General features: G+C 44.0%; 1 long non-coding RNA gene across 2 annotated transcripts in view; it reads right to left on the reverse strand.

The window, feature by feature from the left end:
• LOC140196505 (uncharacterized) overlaps nt 1–25,694 on the reverse strand; it is a 122,180-nt gene that overhangs the window by 36,497 nt on the left and 59,989 nt on the right. The window lies entirely within an intron of this gene.

Raw genomic sequence — 25,694 nt, forward strand, 5'->3', positions numbered from 1 at the left:
ATTATGTAGGGACATAGGCAAAACTATTGCAGGATGAATTGAAATGATCAGGTCATCAGATCATTGAGGCATCGATCGTGTGGATAGTCAGAGACTTTTTCCCAGGGCTGAAATGGCTAGCACAAGAGGGCACAGTTTTAAGATGCTTGGAAGTAGGTACAGAGGAGATGTCAGGGGTAAGTTTTTTACGCAGAGAGTGGTGAGTGCATGGAATGGGCTGCCGTCTGCGGTTGTGGAGGCGGAAGCAATAGGGTCTTTTAAGAGACTCCTGGATAGGTAGATGGAGCTTAGAAAAATAGAGGGCTATGGGTAAGCCCTGTAATTTCTAAGGTGGGGACATGTTCGGCACAACTTTCAGGGCCGAAGGGCCTGTACTGTGCTGTAGGTTTTCTGTGTTTCTACATCAATTATAGAGTTATAGAAAACTACAAAACAAAAGGGAGTTAGATATGGCCCTTGTGGCTAAAGGGATTGGGGATATGGCGAGAAGGCAGGTACAGGGTTCTGAGTTGGATGATCAGCCATGATCATACTGAATGGTGGTGCAGGCTCGAAGGGCCAAATGGCCTACTCCTGCGCCTATTTTCTATGTAAAAGCGGGCTCTTTGGCCCACTTGGTCTGTGCCAAACCATTTAAACTGCTAGTTCCATTGACCCTTACCTGGCCCATAGTCCTCCATATCCCTCTCATCCGTGTACCTATCCAAACTTCTCTTAAACATTGTAATCAAAATCATATGCACCTCTTGCACTGGCAGCTTGTTTCACATTCTCACTGTCCTCTGAGTGAAGAAGTTTCCCCTCTTGTTCCACTTAAATATCTCAACTTTCACCCTTAACCCATGACCTTTAGTTTTAGTCTCACCCAACCTCAATGGAAAAAGCTTGCTTGCATTTACCCTATCTGTACTTCCTCTTTCCTTTTAACCCAGGTCCTCTAGTCTTGGCAGCATCCTTGTAAATTTTTTCTGTACTCTTTCAATCTTATTTACATTTTTCCAGTAGGTAGGTGACCAAAGCAGCACACAATACTCCAAGTCAGGCCTCACCAATGTCTTATAAAACTTCAACAGAGCATTCCAATTCCTGTATTCAATACTTTGATCTATGAAGGCCAATGTGCCAAAAGCTTTGTTTACAACCCAATCTAGCTGTGACACCACTTTCAATGAATTTTGGACTTGTATTCCCCTGATCCCTCAGTGCCCTACCATGCACTGCTTAAGACCAACCCTGGCTGGTCCTCAAGTGCAACTTCTCACACTTGTCTGCATTAATTCCATCTGCCATTTTTTCAGTTCATTTTCCCACTGCAAGTTTTGATAGTGTTCAGTTAACCACATTATTATCCGATCGTTAATACAGATGACAAACAACAGCAGACCTAGCAGCATTCCACTAGTCACGGGCCTCCAGTCAGAGAGACAACCATCTACAACCATTCTCTAGCTTCTCCTGCAAAGCCAATGTCCAATCCAATTTACTACCTCATCTTGATTGCCAAGCAACTGAACCTTCTTGATCAGCCTTTCATGCAGGACCTTCTCAAATGCCTCGATGAAGTCATGTAGATAACATCCACTGTGTTGCCTTTATGAATTTTGCTGGTAACTTCCTTGAAAAGCTATAAGATTGGTTTCATGTGACCTACCATGCACAAAGCCATGCTGACTATCCCTATTTAGTCCTTATCTATCCAAATACTAATATACAGTTGCAAGAAAACATTTGTGAATCATTTGCAGTTACCTGGTATTCAGCATTAATTACTCATAAAATGTGGTCTGACCTTCACCTGTCACAATAATAGACCAACAAATTCTGCCTCAACTAATAACACACAAATAATTGTACTTTTCATGTCTTTATTGAACACATTGTTTAATCATTCACAGTCATGTAACCATATGACAATTACAGCACGGAAACAGGCCATCTCGGCCCTTCTAGTCCGTGCTGAACTCATACTCTCACCTCGTCCCACCAACCTGCACTCAGCCCATAACCCTCCATTCTTTTCCTGTCCATATTTCTATCCAATTTAACTTTAAATGACAACATCGAACCTGCCTCAACCACTTCTGCTGGAAGCTCGTTCCACACAGCCACCACTTTCTGAGTAAAGAAGTTCCCCCTCATGTTACCCTTAAACTTTTGCCCTTTAACTCTCAACTCATGTCCTCTCATTTGAATCTCCCCCATTCTCAATGGAAAAAGCCTATCCACGTCAACTCTTTCAATCCCCCTCATAATTTTAAACACCTCTATCATGTCCCCCCTCAACCTCCTACGTTCCAAAGAATAAAGACCTAACTTGTTCAACCTCTCCCTGTAACTTAGGAGATGAAACCCAGGCAACATTTTAGTAAATCTCCTCCATACTCTCTCAATTTTATTGACATCTTCCCTATAATTCAGTGACCAGAACTGTACACAATACTCCAAATTTGGCCTCACCAATGCCTTATACAATTTCAACATTACAACCCAACTCCTACACTCAATGCTCTGATTAATAAAGGCCAGCATACCAAAAGCTTTCTTCACCACCCTATCCACATGAGATTCCATCTTCAGGGAACTATGCACCATTATTCCTAGATTCTTCAACATCAACAGCATCCATTCAACAGCATTCTTCAATGCCCTACCATTTACCATGTATGTCCTATTTTGATTAGTCCTACCAAAATGTAGCACCTCACATTTTTCAGCATTAAACTCCATCTGCTATCTTTCAGCCCACTCTTCTAACTGTCCTAAAGTCTCTCTGCAAGCTTTGAAAACCTACTCCATTATCCACAATGCCACCTATCTTAGTATCATCTGCATACTTACTAATCCAATTTACCACCCCATCATCCAGATCATTAGTATATATGACAAACAACATTGGACCCAGTACAGATCCCTGAGGCACACCTCTACACACTGTCCTCCAATCTGACACACAGTTATCTGCCACTACTCTCTGGCGTCTCCCATCTAGCCACTGCTGAATCCATTGTACTACTTCAATATTAACGCCTAACGATTGAACCTTCCTAACTAACCTTCCTTGTGGAACCTTGTCGAAGGCCTTACTGAAGTCCATATAGACAACATCCACTGCTTTACCCTCGTCAATGTTCTTAGTAACCTCATCAAAAAATTCAATACGAGTTGTCAAACATGACCTTCCACGCACAAATCCATGTTAACTGTTCCTAATCAGACCCTGTCTATCCAGATAATTATATATACCATCTCTAAGAATACTTTCCATCAATTTAACCACCACTGACGTCAAACTCACAGGCCAAATATTGCCAGGTTTACTCTTAGAACCCTTTTTAAACAATGGAACCACATGAGCAATATGCCAATCCTCCAGCACCATCCCCGTTTCTAATGACATTTAAAATATTTCTGTCAGAGCCCCTGCTATTTCCACATTAACTTCCAGTACTTCCTCTTCTTTAATTGTCATACTTTCCATAAAACGGCCGACAAATCCAGGGCAAGCATTAAAAAGGGCCACTTTTCAGCATAATTGTATAAGGGCTAAGAGAGTTGTAAAAGAGCGCCTGAAGGCTTTGTGTGTCAATGCAAGGAGCATTCGTAATAAGGTGGATGAGAGTGCAGATTGTTATTAATGATTATGATATAGTTGGGATCACAGAGACATGGCTCCAGGGTGACCAGGGATGGGAGCTCAACGTTCAGGGATATTCAATATTCAGGAGGGATAGACATTAAGGAAGGGGAGGTGGGGTGGCGTTGCTGGTTAAAGAAGAGATTAACGCAATAGAAAGGAAGGACATAAGCCGGGAAGATGTGGAATTGATATGGGTAGAGCTGCGTAACACTAAGGGGCAGAAGACGCTGGTGGGAGTTGTGTACAGGCCACCTAACAGTAGTAGTGAGGTCGGAGATGGTATTAAACAGGAAATTAGAAATGTGTGCAATAAAGGAACAGCAGTTATAATGGGTGACTTCAATCTATATGTAGATTGGGTGAGCCAAATTGGTAAAGGTGCTGAGGAAGAGGATTTCTTGGAATGTATGTGGGATGGTTTTTTGAACCAACATGTCGAGGAACTGACTAGAGAGCAGGCTATTCTGGACTGGGTTTTGAGCAATGAGGAAGGGTTAATTAGCAATCTTGTCGTGAGAGGCCCCTTGGGTAAGAGTGACCATAATATGGTGGAATTCTTCATTAAGATGGAGAGTGACATAGTTAATTCAGAAACAAAGGTTCTGAACTTAAAGAGGGGTAACTTTGAAGGTATGAGATGTGAATTAGCTAAGATAGACTGGCAAATGACACTTAAAGGATTGACGGTGGATATGCAATGGCAAGCATTTAAAGGTTGCATGGATGAACTGCAACAAATGTTCATCCCAGTTTGGCAAAAGAATAAATCAAGGAAGGTAGTGCACCCGTGGCTGACAAGAGAAATTAGGGATAGTATCAATTCCAAAGAAGCAGCATACAAATTAGCCAGAGAAAGTGGCTCACCTGAGGACTGGGAGAAATTCAGAGTTCAGCAGAGGAGGACAAAGGGCTTAATTAGGAAGGGGAAAAAAGATTATGAGAGAAAACTGGCAGGCAACATAAAAACGGACTGTAAAAGCTTTTATAGATATGTAAAAAGGAAAAGACTGGTAAAGACAAATGTAGGTCCCCTGCAGACAGAAACAGGTGAGTTGATTATGGGGAGCAAGGACATGGCAGACCAATTGAATAATTACTTTGGTTCTGTCTTCACTAAGGAGGACATAAATAATCTTCCAGAAATAGTATGGGACAGAGGGTCCAGTGAGATGGAGGAACTGAGTGAAATACATGTTAGTAGGGAAGTGGTGTTAGGTAAATTGAAGGGATTGAAGGCAGATAAATCCCCAGGGCCAGATGGTTTGCATCCCAGGGTGCTTAAGGAAGTAGCCCAAGAAATAGTGGATGCATTAGTGATAATTTTTCAAAACTCGTTAGATTCTGGACTAGTTCCTGAGGATTGGAGGGTGGCTAATGTAACTCCACTTTTTAAAAAAGAAGGGAGAGAGAAACCGGGGAATTATAGACCGGTTAGCCTAACGTCGGTGGTGGGGAAACTGCTGGAGTCAGTTATCAAGGATGTGATAACAGCACATTTGGAAAGTGGTGAAATGATCGGACAAAGTCAGCATGGATTTGTGAAAGGAAAATCATGTCTGACGAATCTCATAGAATTTTTTGAGGATGTAACTAGTAGAGTGGATAGGGGAGAACCAGTGAATGTGGTATATTTGGATTTTCAGAAGGCTTTTGACAAGGTCCCACACAGGAGATTAGTGTGCAAACTTAAAGCACACGGTATTGAGGGTAAGGTATTGGTGTGGGTGGAGAGTTGGTTAGCAGACAGGAAGCAAAGAGTGGGAATAAACGGGACCTTTTCAGAATGGCAGGCGGTGACTAGTGGGGTACCGCAAGGCTCAGTGCTGGGACCCCAGTTATTTACAATATATATTAATGACTTGGATGAGGGAATTAAATGCAGCATCTCCAAGTTTGCGGATGACACGAAGCTGGGTGGCAGTGTTAGCTGTGAGGAGAATGCTAAGAGGATGCAGGGTGACTTGGATAGGTTGGGTGAGTGGGCAAATTCATGGCAGATGCAATTTAATGTGGATAAATGTGAAGTTATCCACTTTGATGGCAAAAATAGGAAAACAGATTATTATCTGAACGGTGGCCGATTAGGAAAAGGGGAGGTGCAACGTGACCTGGGTGTCATTATACACCAGTCATTGAAAGTGGGCATGCAGGTACAGCAGGCGGTGAAAAAGGCGAATGGTATGCTGGCATTTATAGCGAGAGGATTTGAGTACAGGAGCAGGGAGGTACTACTGCAGTTGTACAAGGCCTTGGTGAGACCGCACCTGGAGTATTGTGTGCAGTTTTGGTCCCCTAATCTGAGGAAAGACATCCTTGCCATAGAGGGAGTACAGAGAAGGTTCACCAGATTGATTCCTGGGATGGCAGGACTTTCATATGAAGAAAGACTGGATGAACTGGGCTTGTACTCGTTGGAATTTAGAAGATTGAGGGGGGATCTGATTGAAACGTATAAGATCCTAAAGGGATTGGACAGGCTAGATGCAGGAAGATTGTTCCCGATGTTGGGGAAGTCCAGAACGAGGGGTCACAGTTTGAGGATAGAGGGGAAGCCTTTTAGGACTGAGATTAGGAAAAACTTCACACAGAGAGTGGTGAATCTGTGGAATTCTCTGCCACAGGAAACAGTTGAGGCCAGTTCATTGGCTATATTTAAGAGGGAGTTAGATATGGCCCTTGTGGCTACGGGGGTCAGGGGGTATGGAGGGAAGGCTGGGGTGGTGTTCTGAGTTGGATGATCAGCCATGATCATAATAAATGGTGGTGCAGGCTTGAAGGGCCGAATGGCCTACTCCTGCACCTATTTTCTATGTTTCTATGTTTCTATAACTACCCTTCTTATTTCCTTTACCTTACACAATCCAATATCCTTCTCCTTAGTGAATACCGAAGAAAAGAAATTGTTCAAAATCTCCCCCATCTCTTTTGGCTCTGCACATAGCCGTCCACTCTGATTCTCCAAGGGACCAATTTTATCCCTCCCTATCCTTTTGCCACTAACATAACTGTATTTGGATTTATTTTCACCTTACTTGCCAAAGCAGCCTGTATCTTCTTTTAGCTTTTCTAATTTCTTTCTTAAGATTCTTTTTACATTCTCTATATTCCTCGAGCACCTCATTAACTCCAAGCTGCCTATATTTATTGAAGTTCCCTCTCTTTTTCTGAATCAAGTTTCCAATATCCCTTGAAAACCATGGCTGTCTCAAACTTTTAACCTTTCCTTTCAACCTAACAGGAACATAAAGATCCTGTACCCTCAAAATATTACCTTTAAATTACCTCCATTTCTCTATTACATCCTTCCCATAAAACAAATTGTCCCAATCCACTCCTTCTAAATTCTTTCGCATCTCCTCAAAGTTAGCCTTTCTGCAATCAAAAATCTCAATCCTAGGTCCAGTCCTATCCTTCTCCATAATTACACTGAAACTAATGGTATTGTGATCACTGGACCGGAAGTGCTCCCCAACACATAACTCCGTCACCCGCCCTACCTCACTCCCTAACAGGAGATCCAACACTGCCCCTTCTCTAGTTGGTACCTCTATGTATTGCTCCAAAAAGCTATCTTGCACACATCTGACAAACTCTTAAACCATCCAGCCCTTTAACAGAATGGGCTTCCCAGTCTATGTGTGGAAAATTAAAATCTTCCACAATCACAACCTTGTGCTTACTACGAATATCTGCTATCCCCTTACAAATTTGCTCCTCCAGTTCTCGGTCCCCATTAGGTGGTCTATAATACACCCCTATAAGCATCACAACACCTTTCCTATTCCTCAATTCCACCCAAATAGCCTCCCTAGATGAGTCCACTAATCTATCCTGCCAGAGCACCGCTGTTATATATTCTCTGACAAGCAATGCAACACCTCCCCCTCTTGCCCCTCCTATTCTATCATACCTGAGGCAACGAAATTCTGGAATATTCAGTTGTCAATCACACCCCTCCTGCAGGTTGAAAAAGTATGTGAACCCTTATATTTAATAACCTCCTTTAATAACCGCCTTTAGCAGCAATAATCTCCACCAAATGTTTCTTACAGTTGCTGATCAGAATTGCACAACGATGAGGAGGAATTTTAGACCATTCCTCAATACAAAACTGTTTCAGTTTATCAATATTTCTGGGATACCCTGCAAGAACAGCCCTCTGCAAGTCATGCCACAGCATCTCAATTGGGTTAAGGTCTGGACTCTGACTTGGCCATTCCAAAACACAGAGTTTCTTTTTAAACCATTCTGTTGATTTACTCTTGTGTTTCAGATCATTGTCTTGTTGTATTATCTAACTTCCATTAAGCTTCAGGTGATGGACTGCTACCCTGACATTCTCCTGTAAAATACAATTTGGAAATCATTGTTCCCTCACTGATTGCAAGCTGTCCAGGCCCTGAGGCAGCAAAGCAGCCCCAAACCATGATGCTCCTTCCACCATGCTTCACAGTTGGGATGAGGTTTTGGTGTTGGTGTGTTATGCCCTTTCCCCTCCAAACATAGCAGCGTGCAAAAGTTCAACTTTTGTCTCATCTGTACACAGAACGTTGTCCCAAAAGACTTCCAGATGGCCTTTTGCAGACTTGAGACATGCAGTAACGTTATTTTTTTGGAGAGCAGTGGTTTCCTTTGTAGCCTTTCCAGCTTAGCGCATCTCTACAATTCTTCTAAGGTCCTCTGAAAGTTGTTTTGATAGAGGCAGGGTGCACATAACCAGACCTTTCTTAAGAAGAGCAGGATCTGTCAGTAACCTAACTTTATGTGACTTACACCCACATTTCCAATCTCATCTCATTAATTGGAGCACCCAACTCCAAACAGATTTTGTAGAGGGCATTACCCCAGAGGTACTTTTTGAAACTAGACTATAATTGTTTAAATGGTATACTCGGTATTGATGAGAAGAAGTAAATTGTTTGTGTGTTATTAGCTTAGGTAGATTGTATTTGTCTATTACTGTGACTTAGATGAAGATCAGACCACGAACAAAAGTTCCCTAAACCTGTTATCCTTGCCTTTTATTCTGACAGGTGCATACAAGCATTGTGCTCATAAAATCTCAGTTTTGAAGTCTCCCACTTAACCAAGTACACCTTTGCCAGAAAACAGCCTGTCCCAATCCACACTTGTCAGATCCTTTCTGACACCATCAAAATTGGCCTTACTCCAATTTAGAATCTCACCCCAAGGACCAGACCTTTCCTTTTCCATAGTTGCCTTGCAACTAATGGCATTATGATAACTACACAAACTTCAGTCATCTGCCCTGTCTCATTTCCTAATCGGCGATCAAGTATTGCACACTCTCTCATTGGGATTTCTATGTACTGATTAAGGAAGCTTTCCTGAACATATTTAACAAACTCTATCCCATCTAGTCCTTTTACAGTATAGGAATCTGTCAATATGTAGAAAGTTAAAATCACTACTTTCACAACCTTATGTTTCTTGCAACAGTCTGTGCTGTATCCACACATTTGTTCTAAATCGCTAGGACTGTTGGGTGGTCTGTAATGTAGCCCCATTAGCGTGGTCATACCTTTCTTATTCCTCAGTTCCACCCATAAAGCCTCACTAGACGAGTTTTCCAGTCTGTCCTGACTGAACACTGCTGTGACATTTTCCCTGATTAGTAATGCCACCTTCTAATCCCTCCCTTAAATATCTAAAACAATGGAACCCTGGGATATTGAGCTGTCAGTCCTGCTCCTCGTACAACCAAGTCTCACTAGTGGCTACAATATCATAATTCCATGTGTTGATCCATTCCCTGAGCTCATTTGCCTTTCCTACAACACTCCTTGCATTGAAATATATGCAACTCAGAACATTAGTCCCACCGTGTTCAACCTTTTGATTCCCGTCTCTGTCTGAGATCGTAACAGCATTTGTCTTCACAGCCACTCCAGCATCGGCTCTAGCACTCTGTTTTAAACTTGGCCTCAAACCCCCCTCTCCCATGCAGAACCAGCAAACCTTCCCACTAGGATTTCCAGTTTAGGTGCAAACCGTCTCTTTTGTATATGTCCCACCTTCCCTGGAAGAGACTCTGGTTGTCCGAAAATCTGAAGCCTCCTACTGGCCTCATTAGTACGTGGCAGGGGTAGTAACCCTGAAGGTCCTGTCCTTTAACTTAGCACTCAGCTCCCTTCTTCCCCTCTGCCAGCCGATTCCTGAATGGACTTTGAAGCTTTGGACACTACCTCAATTTTTTTAAATTTACAGCATTTCTGTTTTTGCACATTTTTTAATAATCTATTCAATATACAGAATTGATTTACTTGTTATTTATTTATTATTTTTTATTTTATTTATTTTTTTCTCTCTGCTAGATTATGTATTGCATTGAACTGCTGCTGCTTAGTTAACAAATTTCACATCACATGCCAGTGATTCTGATCCTGAACTCACTTTGCAGAACCTTGTCCCTCGTCCTACTCTTGTCATTGGTACCTGTACGGACCATGACCCCTGGCTGTTTACCATCCCACATAAGAGTGCTGAGGACTTTCAGGAGACAACATACCATCTGGGAATCTCATTCTCATCCACAGAACCTCATTTCTGTTTCCCTGCCTATTGAATCCCTTATCAGCACAGCTTGCCTCTTCTCCCCACTCCCCTTTTGAGCCTCAGAGCCAGATTCCTAACTGCTGTGACTTTCCTTTGCTAGGTCATCCAACAGTATCCCAAGTGGCATCCTTGTTGTTGAGGGGTTGGGGATGGTCACAGGGGTACTCTGCACTGTGTTTAATCCCCTTCACCCAGTTTCCTATCTCCTGAACCTCGGGTGTAAACACCTCTCTATATGTCCTGTCTATCACCCCTTCAGCCTCCCGAATGAACAGAGAACAGTATAGTATAGGAACAGGCCTTTCAACCCACGATGTTGTGTCGAACCAGCTAAAAAGCAAGTCAAAAACACCCAAACACTAATCCATCCTACCTACACCATGTCCATATCCCTCCACCCTCCTTACATCCATGTGCCTAGCCAAACATTTCTTAAAAGCCTCTAATCTATTTGCCTCTACCACCACACCTTCCAGGCATGCACCACAATCAGAAGAAAAAAACTTACCTCTCACATTCCCCTTGAACCTTTCCCCCTCACCTTCAATGTATGCCCTCTGGTATTAGGTATTTCAACCCCGGGAAACAAATACTCCCAGTCTACTCCGTCTCTGCCTCTCATAATCTTATAAACCTCTACCAGATCTCCCCTCAGCCTCGGGTGCTCCAGAGAAAACAACCCAAGTTTATCCATCCTTTCATGATAGCACATGCCCTCTAAACCAGGCAGCATCGTGGTGAACCTCTTCTGCACCCTCTGCCAAGCCTCAACATCCTGCATATAGTGGGGCAACCAGGACTGTGTGCAATACTGCAGGTGCGGCCTAACCAGAGTTTTATGAAGTTGCAACATAATCTCCTGACTTTTGAACTCAATGCCTCGACTAATAAAATCAAGCATCCCATAAGCCTCTTAACCACCTTATCAACCTGTGTAGCCACTTTCAAGGGGCTATGAACTTGGATCCCAAGGTCAGTCTGCTCAGCAACACTTCAGGATCTTGCCTTCTTGCGTTTGCCCTACCAAGGTGCAACACCTCACACTTACCTGTCATTTCTCTGCCCATATCTGCAACTCATCTATATTGCTCTGTACTTTTTGTCAGTCTTCTACACTAAACACAACTCCACCAATTTTGGTGTCATCCGCAAACTTACTAACCCACTCACCTACATTTTCATGCAAACACAAGGAAATCTGCAGATGCTGGAATTTCAAGCAACACACATAAAAAATACTGGTGAACACAGCAGGCCAGGCAGCATCTCTAGGAAGAGGTACAGTCGACGTTTCAGGCCGAGGCCCTTCGTCAGGACTAACTGAAGGAAGAGTTAGTAAGAGATTTGAGAGGGGGAGGGGGAGATCCAAAATGATAGGAGAAGACAGGAGGGGGAGGGATCGAGCCAAGAGCTGGAAAGCTGATTGGCAAAAGGAATACGAGGCTGGAGAAGAGAGAGGATCATGGGATGGGAAGCCTAGGGAGAAAGAAATGGGGAGGGGGGAACCAGAGGATGGGCAAGGAGTATAGTGAGAGGGACCGAGGGAGAAAAAGGAGAGAGAGAGAGAGAAAAAAAATTAATAATAAATAAATAAATAACGGATGGGGTACGAGGGGGAGGTGGAGCATTAGTGGAAGCTAGAGAAGTCAATGTTCATGCCATCAGGTTGGAGGCTACCCAGACGGAATATAAGGTGTTGCTCCTCCAACCTGAGTGTGGCTTCATCTTTACAGTAGAGGAGGCCGTGGATAGACATGTCAGAATGGGAATGGGATGTGGAATTAAAATGTGTGGCCACTGGGGGATCCTGCTTTCTCTGGCGGACAGAGCGTAGGTGTTCAGCGAAACAGTCTCCCAGCCTGCATTGGGTCTTGCCAATATATAGAAAGCCGTATTGGGAGCACTGGACACAGTATATCACCCCAGCCGACTCACAGGTGAAGTATCGCCTCACCTGGAAGGACTGTCTGGGGCCCTGAATGGTGGTAAGGGAGGAAGTGTAAAGGCATGTGTAGCACTTGTTCCGCTTACAAGGATAAGTGCCAGGAGGGAGATCTGTGGGAATGGACAAGGGAGTCACGTAGGGAGTGATCCCTGCGGAAAGCGGGAAGGGGAGGGAAAGATGTGCTTAGTGGTGGGATCCCATTGGAGGTGGCGGAAGTTACGGAGAATAATATGTTGGACCCAGAGGCTGGTGGGGTGGTAGGTGAGGACAAGAGGAACCCTATTCCTAGTGGGGTGGTGGGAGGATGGGGTGAGGGCAGATGTGCGTGAAATGGGGGAGATGCGTTTGAGAGCAGAGTTGATGGTGGAGGAAGGGAAGCCCCTTTCTTTAAAAAAGAAGGATATCTCCTTCGTCCTGGAATGAAAAGCCTCATCCTGAGAGCAGATGTGGTGGAGACAGAGGAATTGCGAGAAGGGGATGGCATTTTTGCAAGAGATAGGGTGAGAAGAGAAATAGTCCAGATAGCTGTCAGAGTCAGTAGGTTTATAGTAGACATCAGTGGATAAACTGTCTCCAGAAATAGAGACAGAAAGATGAAGAAAGGGGAGGGAGGTGTCGGAAATGGACCAGGTAAACTTGAGGGCAAGGTAAAAGTTGGAGGCAAAGTTAATAAAGTCAACGAGTTCAGCATGCATGCAGGAAGCAGCGCTAATGCAGTCGTTGATGTGGCGAAGGAAAAGTGGGGGACAGATACCAGTATAGGCTTGGAACACAGATTGTTCCACAAAGCCAACAAAAAGGCAGGCATAGCTGGGACCCATATGGGTGCCCATAGCTACACTTTTAGTTTGGAGGAAGTGGGAGGAGCCAAAGGAGAAATTATTAAGAGTAAGGACTAATTCTGCTAGACGGAGCAGAGTGGCGGTAGAGGGGAACTGGTTAGGTCTGGAATCCAAAAAGAAGCGGAGAGCTTTGAGACCTTCCTGGTGGGGGATGGAGGTATATAGGGATTGGACATCCATGGTGAAAATAAAGCAGTGGGGGCCAGGGAACATAAAAGCATCGAAACTCCTTTTTCTCCCTCTGTCCCTCTCACTATACCCCTTGCCCATCCTCTGAGCTTCACCCTCCCCCTTTCTTTCTCCTTTGGCCTCCTGTCCCATGATCCTCTCATATTCCTTTTGCCAATCACCTGTCCAGCTCTTGGCTCCATCCCTCCCCCTCCTGTCTTCTCCTATCATTTCGGATCTCCCCCGCCCCCTCCCACTTTCAAATCTCTTACTAGCTCTTCCTTCAGTTAGTCCTGACGAAGGGTCTCGGCCTGAAACGTCGACGGTACCTCTTCCTAGAGATGCTGCCTGGCCTGCTGCGTTCACCAGCAACTTTGATGTGTGTCACCCACATTTTCATCCAGGTCATTTCTACACATCACAAACAGTAGAGGTCCCAGCACAGATCCCTGAGAAACACGACTAATTACAGACCTCTAGCTTGAGTAAATCCCTTTAACCACTACCCTCTGTCTTCTATGGGCAAGCCAGTTCTGAATCCAAACAGCCCATTCGCCGCGGATCCCATGCATCTTAATCTTCTGGATTAGCCTCCCATGAGGGACTTCATCAAATGCTTTACTAAAATCCATAAAGACAACATCTACTGCTCTACCTTTTTTTGTTTTCAAATGTTTTTTTTATTGTGAAGCAATATCAGCTTAACCACAACCGACAATGTCCTAAAGTACAATGCTTCTTTTTTGTTTTCTTTCTTATAACAACATAATGAAAGTCAAATGAACGTATGCAGAGTAAACAAGCAAAAAGCAAAGGAAACCCTACCACCCCGTCTCCTTTCCCCTTCCCAGCCCTTCCCTCCCCTCACCCCTGCCGTATCTGCTGTTTAGGGCCTACCGCCCCCCACACTTAGTTCAGCTGTTGGTCTCTTCTAAATACGATAGTAATGGTTGCCAGGCTTTTTCAAATTCCTTGAGTCTATCCTTGATAACGTATCTTATCCTCTCTAGATGCAGAGTATCCATTCATGCAGCCAGCCACTGTCTGAGTGATGGAGTTTTCTCCTTTATCCAGAACATCAGTATGAGTTTCTTTCCATTAAGTATGCCATAGGTCAGGAGTTGTTGCTGGGTAGCCTGGAATTTATTTGATTTCGCAGAAGTTCCAAAAATTATTAAAATGGGGTCTGGTATTATCTGGACCTTTAGTACCTTCGAAAGGACCTCAAATATTTGCTTCCATTACTCTTGTATCCTGGGACATAAAACATAGCTATGTAACAAATTTGCCTCCGAGGACTTGCATTTCTCACACATTGGGGACACCTCTGGGAATATTTTATCAATCCTTACTTTTGAGTAATGTAGTCTATGTAGGATTTTAAATTGTATTAAACAGTGCCTGGCATTGATGGAACAGGAGTTAACATACTCCAAAGTCTCATTCCATATAACCTCCTCTATCTCTGTAACTGCTCTACCTTCTTCAATCTCTCTCATCACTTTGTCATAAAACTCAATCTAGTTGGTAAGACACGACCTGCCCACACAAGACCATGGGTTTCCAAATGCTCATATATCCTATCCCTAAGAGTTTTCTCCAGCAATTTCCCTGCAACTGATGTGAGACTCACCAGATTCCTAGTTTCCAGGATTTTCCCTTGTTCCTTTCTTACGTACAGATTCAACATTAGCCACTCGCCAGTCCTCTGGTACCTCGCTTGGGGCCAGAGAGGACATGAAGATACCAGTCAAGGGCCCAGCAATCTCGTCTTTTGCCTCCTTCAATAACCTGGGGTAAATCCCATCAGGCCCTGGGGACTTATCCACCTGAATATTCATTAGGAAGCCCAACAATTCCTCCTCCTTGAACTCAAACACACTAACATATTTATACACTCAGCATTGATCTCCTGGTCTTTCATATCCTTTTCCTGCCCATATCTCTCAAATACAGATACAGATACAAATACTGATACAAAGTACTCATTAAGTACCTCACTCACATTCTCCACGTCCAAGCAAAAGTTCCTCTCTTTATCCTAAGTGGCCCCACCCTCTCCTTAGTTATCCTTTTGCTCTTACCTTGGGATTCAGCTTAATCCTACTTTTCGTCGCCCCTCCTGATTTTCCTAATTCCCCTCTTTAGTTCTCCTCTGGCTTCTTATGTGCTCCGTTTGATCCAAGTTTCTGAAAGGTGGCTGCAGCTTTCCCATTCCTGAGTTCTACCCAAATGGGCTCAGTGTCTGAACCCTCCATTCTGACTCCCAAGTACAACTATTATATTGTCCCTGTTCCAGAGTTCATCCAGTTCCAGCTCCAACTCCTTAACTCGGAGTGTTGGAAGCTGCAGCCGGGTGCACTTCTTGTGGGTGTAGCTGCGGGGACTTGCTGCCTGGAAGCTGCAGCTGGAAGCACTTCTTGCGGGTGCAGCTGTGGGGACTTGCTGCCTGGAAGCTGCAGCCGGATGCACTTCTTGCGGGTGTAGCTGCGGGGACTTGCTGCCTTCCCACACCCTGTAAGAGGAGCATCCACTATGCTGCCTGGCATCAGCTTTGTTATCCGATTACTGAGACAGTCGTGAGGAACTTAATGCTTCCTTGCTTCTCAACAATTCAACGTGACAGGTGCATTGATATTAAAGCTATTTTCCAGGATATCAGAGGAACTTGAAGCACCCAACCCCCAAATCCCCATTGTATTCTTAATCCATGGACGAATCAGTTGGCAATTTAAATCAGATTAGTAGTGATTTGTTCAATGCTCAGCAGCTCAATTTCCCTGGTATAGAGAGAGATTTAGACAAGTTTGTTGGTGAAAATGCTCTAGGTAAAGTGCCCTAATATTTGGGGCTGATTATTTATGAGATGTATCAGTGCAAGGTAACTGACCCCTTTGCTCAGGGTGAGGGATCTCCCGGATAGACTTCTTTATTTCTCTGTGCATCAACTTCAAAATAAACCAAAACAAATTTATCAAATGCCAGCTCCTTTTGATGGGCTTCAAATTTGGGTAAATTTTATTGGTGACTGAAAGAGACGGCTGAGAAAATTCTCAATTCAGTTGGCAGTAACCTGGATCTCCATATTGTTTGGATAAGATTTCCCACACTGGTCAGGATCTGATATTGACTGTTTCTCTTCCTCGTCCCAGTGTTCCCAGCATTCTTGGATTTCCAGCATTTGCAGTTTTTGGATTTGGAATTTTTCAAAGGTCAACCTTATTAATCTGATGCAGATACCTCACAATCATTTCACATTGCAGTACTGTACGAAAGTCTTAGACGCGCGTAAAACAAAAATTCTGTAAAGCAAAGAAGCTTTCTAAATATCAAAATAAAAACTGTAAAGAGCAGTAAAGAGTAACAAACTAAAGCAAATCAATATTTAGTGAGTTCACTCTTTGCCTTTAAAGCTACATCAATTCTCTTAGGTACACTGTCATGCAGTTTTATAAGAAAATCAACTGGCAGGTTGATCCAAGAAGAGCTTGCCACAGTTCCTCTGCAGACTTCACTGCCTTTCTTGCTTCTGCCTCTCCACGTAATCCTAGACAGCCTGGATACTGTTGAGATCAGGCCTCTGTGGAGACCACACCATCTGGTGCAGAGCTCCTTGTTCTTCTTTTCGCTGAAGATAGTCTTTCTAACCTTGGCCATTGTCCTGCTGCAGAATGAAGTTGGGACCAATCAGGCACCTCACTGATGTTATTGCATGGTGGATGAGAACCTGCTTGTACTTCTCTGCATTGATTCTAACCAGATCACCAACTTCATTTGCAGAAATGCGACCCCCCACCCGCAGGGACCCTCCACCGTGCTTCACTGTTGGCTGCAGAAACCCATCTATGTAGCACTCTCCAGCTCTTCTGTGGACAAACTGCCTCCTGTCTGAGCCAAAAACTTCAAATTTTGACTGGTCAGTCCAGAGCACTTGCTGCCATTGTTCAGCACCCCAGTCCTTGTGTTTCTGTGTGTAGGTGGGTCTCCTGGCTTTGTTTCCACTTCAGAGGAATGGCTTTTTAGCAGCAACTCTTCCTTGAGGACCACTTCTGACAAGACTTCTCCAGACTGTGAGGGGTGTACCTGGGTTCCAGTGGTTTCTGCCAGTTCTGAGTTGATAGCAGTTATGGACTTCTTCTGATTTAGAAGGGACATCAGTGTGATGTATGCTGCACTCAGTTTCTGTGGCCCACCGCTGCGTTTCTGGTCCTCAACCTTGTCCATATCTTCGTGCTTCTCCGAAGAGAAGAGTACATCTTGAAATTCCTGTCTGCCACAAAATTTCTGTTTGGGAGAGACCTTGCTGATGCAGGATGACCTCCTTGTGTCTTGTTGCTGTGATCACTTGCCATGGAGTAAGAATTGTTGATTTGAAGGTTACAATGTCAAATCTACCACGCCCTCACCTTTTAGTTTGGTTGTCCTTTGCCCAGTTTGATTGCTTCTCCATCCGTTTCTGTTTCAGTTAATCAGTTTAGTTCATTCAAGTCATTATGTCATTGATCATTAGCATCCTATTTTGTTATCTTTGTTTAATCATGCACTGGCCTACAGTGTATACTCACAAAGTAATCAGGTTTGTATTTGAAATGTGGTCCATTACTTAATAAGTTACTTTCTTCAACAAAATACAAAACAAAACATTTAATTTTTTGGAAAATGAATGTTTGGAAAACAAACAATATGCTCTTTGCTACTGACACACTAATGCAGAAGATAAAAAAATCTAAAACAAAATTTATATTGAAAAAATCTAGTGGGCCTGAGATGCTTGCACAGCACTGTAAATATTCTGATAAGTTATTGATTTGAGATGGCAACTGTTTCCCTCTCATCCCAAGATGATTTTCAGAATTTTTTCATATTTACAGTATTTTGCTATGTTTTTAAACGTGATGTCATCAAATTACGAAGGCTCAGGATGTATGACGTGAGAGCTGGAGTTCTGTTACGGAAGCCTATATCACCTTTAAGTTACAACATCACCTACTATACCTACGTCCTAATTATTACCCACAGTTATGTACCACTCACTCTGTCAACGGACGAGTTCTAAAGAATATTCATTCCAGATTTTGATTTTGTTTGTGTCTCTCCACAGGTATTGTCAGCTCAGCACTTCTAGATTTCTCTGGAATTGATTTGTTTTAAAATATTTGTAGATGTTTAATTCAGGAAAATCTATATGATAATCTTCAGTAAAGTCCCAACTGGGTAAATTTTTGAATGAGACAATCTTATGAGCAATCCTTTGCTCAAGAACAACCTCACTTAAATTTTAAGGCAACACCCCTTCCTTCTGGACCAATAGGAAATACTTTGTTATCCTAAACCTCAATTAAATCCATGGAAACTTCTGTACGAGAAGTATAGTGATAATTCATAATATTGAAACACGCATATCATTTGTTAATTTTGGTCTCCGAACTATCAATACATAACCTGTCCAAAAGATTGGGGCACTGACTTTGGAATTTAAATTCAGCAAAGTCAAGAGCAGAAACTGAGCTGGGCCTGATAGCTCAGGTGCTGTGGCTAACAACATACCTAGGCTGCATGTTCTCTGAGCCTGGCCCTGTGGCTCAGAAGGTAGGGAACTGAAGAGGGTGGCAGCAGTAACAGAGGACTCTACAGTCGAGGGGGACAGATAGGCGATTCAGTGAATGCAAAAAGGAAACACAGATGGTAGTTTGCCTCCTGGGTGCCAGGGTCCATAATGTTTCTGAAGGCGTTCACAATATCCTGAAAGGGGAGAGTGAGCAGCCAGAAGTCATGGCACATATTGGTACCAATGACATAGGTAGAAAAAGGGAAGAGGTCCCGAAAAAAGAATACGGGGAGCCAGGAACGAAGCTGAGAAGCAGGACCTCAAGGGTAGTAATCCTGGGATTGCTGCCTGTGCCACGTGACAGTGATGATAGGAATAGAATGAGGTGGCCGAAGAATTGTAGAAGGGGGTAGGGATTCAGATTTCTCAATAATTGGGACCCCTTCTGGGGCAGGTGGGACTTGTACAAAAGGACGGGTAGCACTTGAACTCAAGGTGAATTTACTAGAGTTGTTGGGAGTGGTTTGAACTAATATGGCAGGGGGATGGGAACCAGTATGACAGAGCTGAGGATGAGCCAGCAGGTTTACAAGTAGATGATGGATGTAACATGATTGTAAGGAAGGACAAGCCAACGATTGGGTACAAATACAGACAGAGCAAAGAGTTAAATTGTACCACAGAGGCAAAATTCAAAAGGGTGAAGAATGCAGGATTGAGGGTGCAGTATTTAAATGTAAGTAGCCTTCAGAATAAAACAGCGCAATAGGGATTGGTCGGTATGAGGTGGGTATCACTGAGTCATGGCTGAAAGATGGTTATAGTTGGGAGCTTAACATCAAAGGATATACTTTGTATCAAAGGGACAGGCAGGAAGGCATAGGCGGTGGTGTGACTCTGTTGGGAAGAGATGGAATTACATCTTTAGAAAGAGGTGACTTAGGGTTAGAAGATGTTGAATCCTTGTGGGTTGGGTTAAGAAACTGCAAGGGTGAAAAAAACATTATGGGAAGTATATACAGTGCCTATAGAAAGTATTCAGCCTCTTGGAAGTTTTCATGTTTTATTATTTTACAACACTGAATCACAATGGACGGAGTTTGTTTTTTTGACACTAATGAACAGAAAGACTCTTTCATGTCAAAGTGAAAATGGATCTCTACAAAATGATCTAAATTAATTACAAATATAAAACACAAAATAATTGACTTCATAAATATTCACCTCCTTCAAGTCAATATTTAGTAGATGCACCTTTGGCAGCTGGAGGTGTAGTGGACAGTGAGGAAGGTTTTCAAAACTTGCAGAGGGATTTGGACCAGCTAGAAAAATGGGCTGAAAAATGGCAGATGGAGTTTAATACAGACAAGTGTGAGGTATTGCATTTTGGAAGGACAAATCAAGGTAGAACATACAGGGTAAATGGTAGGGCATTGAGGAGTGCAGTAGAACAGAGGGATCTGGGAACACAGATTCAAAATTCCCTAAAAGTGGCGTCACAGGTAGATAGGGTCGTAAAGAGAGCTTTTAGTACATTGGCCTTTATAAATCAAAGTATTGAGTATAAGAGTTGGAATGTTATGGTGAGGTTGTATAAGGCATTGGTGAGGCCGAATTTGGAGTATTGTGTGCGGTTTTGGTCATTAAATTACAGGAAGGATATTAGTAAGGTTGAAAGAGTGCAGTGGAGGTTTACAAGGATGTTGCTGGGACTTGAGAAACTGAATTACAGAGAGAGGTTGAATAGGTTAGGACCTTATTCCCTGGAGCGTAGAAGAATGAGGGGAGATTTGATAGAGGTATATAAAATTATGATGGGTATAGATAGAGTGAATGCAAGCAGGCTTTTTCCACTGAGGTAAGGGGAGAAAAAAACCCAGAGGACATAGGTTAAGGGTGAAGGGGGAAAAGTTTAAAGGGAACATTGGGAGGGGCTTCTTCACACAGAGAATGGTGGGAGTGTGGAATGAGCTGCCAGATTAAGTGGTAAATGCAGGCTCACTTTTAACATTTAAGAAAAACTTGGACAGATACATGGATGAGAGGTGTATGGAGGGTTATGGTCCAGGTGCAGGTCAGTGAGACTAGGCAGAAAAATGGTTTGGCACAGCCAAGAAGGGCCAAAAAGCCTGTTTCTGTGCTGTAATGTTCTATGGTTCTATGTTCTATAATTACAGCCTTCAGTCTGTGTGGATAGGTCTCTATCAGCTCTGCACATCTGGACACTGCAATTTTCCCCCATTCTTCTTTACAAAACTGCTCAAGCTCTTTCAGATTGCATGGAGATCATGAGTGAACAGCCCTTTTTCAAGTCCAGCCACAAATTCTCAATTGGATTGAGGTCTGGACTCTGACTTGGCCACTCCAGGATGTTAACTTTGTTGTGTTTAAGCCATTCCTGTGTAGCTTTGGCTTTATGCCTGGGGTCATTGTCAGCTGGAAAACAAATCTTCTCCCAAGTTGCAGATCTCTTGCAGACTGCATCAGGTTTCCTCCAGGACTTCCTGGTATTTTGCTACATTTGTTTTACCCTCTACCTTCACAAGCCTTCCAGGGCCTGTTGCAGTGAAGTATCCCCACAGCACGACAGAGGTAAGGAGGATATTTTTATCCAGAGAGTAGTGAATCTGTGGAATACTCTGCCACAGACTGCAGTGGAGGCCAAGTCCGTGCATATGTTTAAGGCAGAAATTGATCATTTCCTGATCGGTCAGGGTATCAAAAGATATGGTGAGAAGGCAGGTGTATGGGGTTGATTGGGATCCAGGATCAGCCATGATGGAATGGCGGAGCAGACTTGATGGGCTGAATGGCCTAATTCTGCTCCTATATCTAATGGTCCTATGGTATGGGTTTTGCTTTGATTTGGCTTTTGACCCACAAAGCCCTTCCACTTTCTACATTGCAAGTCAGTGTGGGGAAATGCTCTCCACTAGACTGGATGTGTACAAGAATCCTAACACCTGCAGCTTCATGTACAACACTAACCACCCGAATTCCCTCCAGTGGCTGCAGGGCATCCCATGTATGAACCACTCCCAGAGCCAAGGATGATGGCAGCAGGAGCACGAGAACACCACCACCTGCAGGTTCCCCTCCAAGTCACACACCACCCTGATTTAGAAATCTATTGCCTGTCTGGGTCTGGGTCTGACTCCTGGCATTCCCTTCCCACACTTCTGTAGGAGCACTTTCACCAGGCGGACTGTAGTGATCCATGAGGGTCTTCTGGAGGACAAGAAGAGATGGGCAGTAAGTTACCAGCGATGCCCAGATGCTGAACTGGAACAAGGACTGCCACCATTATGATGAGCATGAAGCTCTCTACTGTAACACTGATTGGGCACCCTTCAGTGAAGGCAATCTCATGCTACAAGAGACTACCGTCAGTGTGATTCTGGTAAACCCAACTCTCGGCCTTCCTCACTGCGTTTGCTCAGAGCTGTAGGAGAGTAAGTGAATGGACAGAACCAAGAGCACTATGGCATAGAACAGGCCCTTCGGCCCACAGAGTTGTTTCATCCTATATAAACACTCCACAATCAATCCAACCCCTCGTTCAGAGCCCATCTTACTTACATCCATTTGACTATCTAAGAAATGTCCCTACTGTCTCAGTCTCTGCCAGCACCCTTGGCAGTGCATTCCGAGGGGTGAAATTACAGAAGGTAAAGAGCAGGGGTGAAAGGGAGGTTCAAGTAGCTCAGGGGTGAGAGAGGTGAGGGAGTGGTGTAAGAATACAAATTAGCCAGAAAAAGTGGCTCACCTGAGGACTGGGAGAAATTCAGAGTTCAGCAGAGGAGGACAAAGGGCTTAATTAGGAAGGGGAAAAAAGATTATGAGAGAAAACTGGCAGGGAACATAAAAACTCACTGTAAAAGCTTTTACAGATATGTGAAAAGAAAAAGATTGGTTAAGACAAATGTAGGTCCCCTACAGACAGAAACAGGTGAGTTGATTATGGGGAGCAAGGACATGGCAGGCCAACTGAATAATTACTTTGGTTCTGTCTTCACTAAGGAGGACATAAATAATCTTCCGGAAATAGTAGGGGACAGAGGGTCCAGTGAGATGGAGGAACTGAGGGAAAGACATGTTAGTAGGGAAGTGGTGTTAGGTAAATTGAAGGGATTAAAGGCAGATAAATCCCCAGGGCCAGATGGTCTGCATCCCAGAGTGCTTAAGGAAGTAGCCCAAGAAATAGTGGATGCATTAGTGATAATTTTTCAAAACTCTTTAGATTCTGGACTAGTTCCTGAGGATTGGAGGGTGGCTAATGTAACCCCACTTTTCAAAAAAGGAGGGAGAGAGAAACCAGGGAATTATAGACCGGTTAGCCTAACATTGGTGGTGAGGAAACTGCTAGAGTCAGTTGTCAAAGATGTGATAACAGCACATTTGGAAAGCAGTGAAATCATCGGACAAAGTCAGCATGGATTTGTGAAAGGAAAATCATGTCTGACGAATCTCATAGAATTTTTTGAGGATGTAACTAGTAGAGTGGATAGGGGAGAACCAGTGGTATATTTGGATTTTCAAAAGGCTTTTGACAAGATCCCACACAGGAGATTAGTGTGCAAACTTAAAGCACACGGTATTGGGGGTAAGGTATTGATGTGGAGAGAGAATTGGTTGGCAGACAGGAAGAAAAGAGTGGGAATAAACGGGACCTTTTCAGAATGGCAGGCAGTGACTAGTGGGGTACCTCAAGGCTCAGTGCTGGGACCCCAGTTGTTTACAATATATATTAATGACTTGGATGAGGGAATTAAATGCAGCATCTCCAAGTTTGCAGACGACACGAAGCTGGGAGGAGGATGCTAAGAGAATGCAGGGTGACTTGGATAGGTTAGGTGAGTGGGCAAATTCATGGCAGATGCAATTTAATGTGGATAAATGTGAAGTTATCCACTTTGGTGGCAAAAACAGGAAAACAGATTATTATCTGAATGGTGGCCGATTAGGAAAAGGGGAGGTGCAACGAGACCTGGGTGTCATTATACACCTGTCATTGAAAGTGGGCATGCAGGTACAGCAGGCGGTGAAAAAGGCGAATGGTATGCTGGCATTTATAGCAAGAGGATTCGAGTACAGGAGCAGGGAGGTACTACTGCAGTTGTACAAGGCCTTGGTGAGACCACACCTGGAGTATTGCGTGCAGTTTTGGTCCCCTAATCTGAGGAAAGACATCCTTGCCATAGAGGGAGTACAAAGAAGGTTCACCAGATTGATTCCTGGGATGGCAGGACTTTCATATGAAGAAAGACTGGATGAACTGGGCTTGTACTCGTTGGAATTTAGAAGATTGAGGGGGGATCTGATTGAAACGTATAAGATCCTAAATGGTTTGGACAGGCTAGATGCAGGAAGATTGTTCCTGATGTTGGGGAAGTCCAGAACGAGGGGTCACAGTTTGAGGATAAAGAGGAAGCCTTTTAGGACCAAGATTAGGAAAAACTTCTTCACACAGAGAGTGGTGAATCTGTGGAATTCTCTGCCACAGGAAACAGTTGAGGCCAGTTCATTGGCGATATTTAAGAGGGAGTTAGATATGGCCCTTGTGGCTATGGGGATCAGGGGGTATGGGGGGAAGGCTGGTACAGGGTTCTGAGTTGGATGATCAGCCATGATCATACTGAATGGCAGTGCAGGCTCGAAGGGCTGAATGGCCTACTCCTGCACCTATTTTCTATGTTTCTATATTTCTATGAATCATAAAAACAAAATGCTGGAAGAACTCATTCAGTCAAGCAGGATCTGTGTCAGGACTCTTCCTTGGAACTTGGGGGGTGGGGAGAGAGACGGAGGGTGAATGAGTTGAGTCAGAAGTGACAAAGAGACCTTTTCCATCCTTGTCCTTCAAGTTCGAGTGCTAAGCTCGCTGCAGGGTGAAGTCTGCAGGAGTGAGTATTGTTGACTCGGGGTGGCGCTGTCCCTCGCCGATCAAACTCCTTCAGCTGACTTGTCGGGTTTGGCTGCTGCAAGTTTCTCTGTGGCAGCAGAACAAGAACTGATGAGGCACAAGATGAGATGTGAGAGTGGTTCACCAGTCTTCCTCACTAACCAGCCAACCTGAAAACCCACGAGCTACAGAGTTTCAGCGAGCAGACTAGAAGATTGTGGTCAGGCAGCGCAGCCTTGCCACAAGGAGGAGGCGTATTTCTACCACATGAAAAACAGCACTTGTGAAGTACGGGCAGGGTGATGTAGAGGGCACAGAAATGAGAGGGAGCTGGGGCAGAGAGCTCCGATGGAGGGCTGTGAGTGAGGGAAAAGGACGAGAAATACTCCATGTGGGCAAATCACTCGGGCTGTTCCCAAACCCATTCCTTCCACCACCCATTCCCCAGAAACTGCACACACCACCCTGGTTTCACAAGGGTCTGCACCCCATGTGCCTGAGATGCTACTGCAAATGAGGTTTTTATTGTGCATGTGCAAAGCCCACTTGACTCTTACTTGAGTTCCCTCCCCAGTGGCACAGGGTTCAAAAAGGCTGCTCGCCACCTTCATCTTCTGGACGGCAGTCAGGGACAACTGGCAACCATGGCAGCTACCAGCGCAATACAGTGAATAAATGAGAGTGTGTACCGAGATCAAAATCAAGATTAGAAAACTGCTGGTTCCTCATAATGAAAGTCAAATCAGCAAGGTTACAGACGCTATTTTAATCCTCACCTTCTGCTCGGCACACTCTACAAACAGTCAGCATTTGAAACTACTTTTATCACAGTTCATCTCTGGGTTCACCCATCCTGTCTGAGGCACCTTGCCTGACAGGCAGCTCTGCGGCAGAGCGTTTCAGTTGGAGGTGAGAACAACACCCAGCTCAGCACCGAGCCTTGCAACACTGACTCCTCTCACACCTACTTTCACCTCCTGCCTGCAGTAAACTTTATTTAGCTACGTTCTTGATCTAGAGGTTCTAACGTTATGGTACCTAATCCATGACTCCTCACCCAATCCCTACCCTGGGAC

This window comes from Mobula birostris, chromosome 4 (genome assembly GCF_030028105.1).
Source record: "Mobula birostris isolate sMobBir1 chromosome 4, sMobBir1.hap1, whole genome shotgun sequence".
Classification (NCBI taxonomy): domain Eukaryota; kingdom Metazoa; phylum Chordata; class Chondrichthyes; order Myliobatiformes; family Myliobatidae; genus Mobula; species Mobula birostris.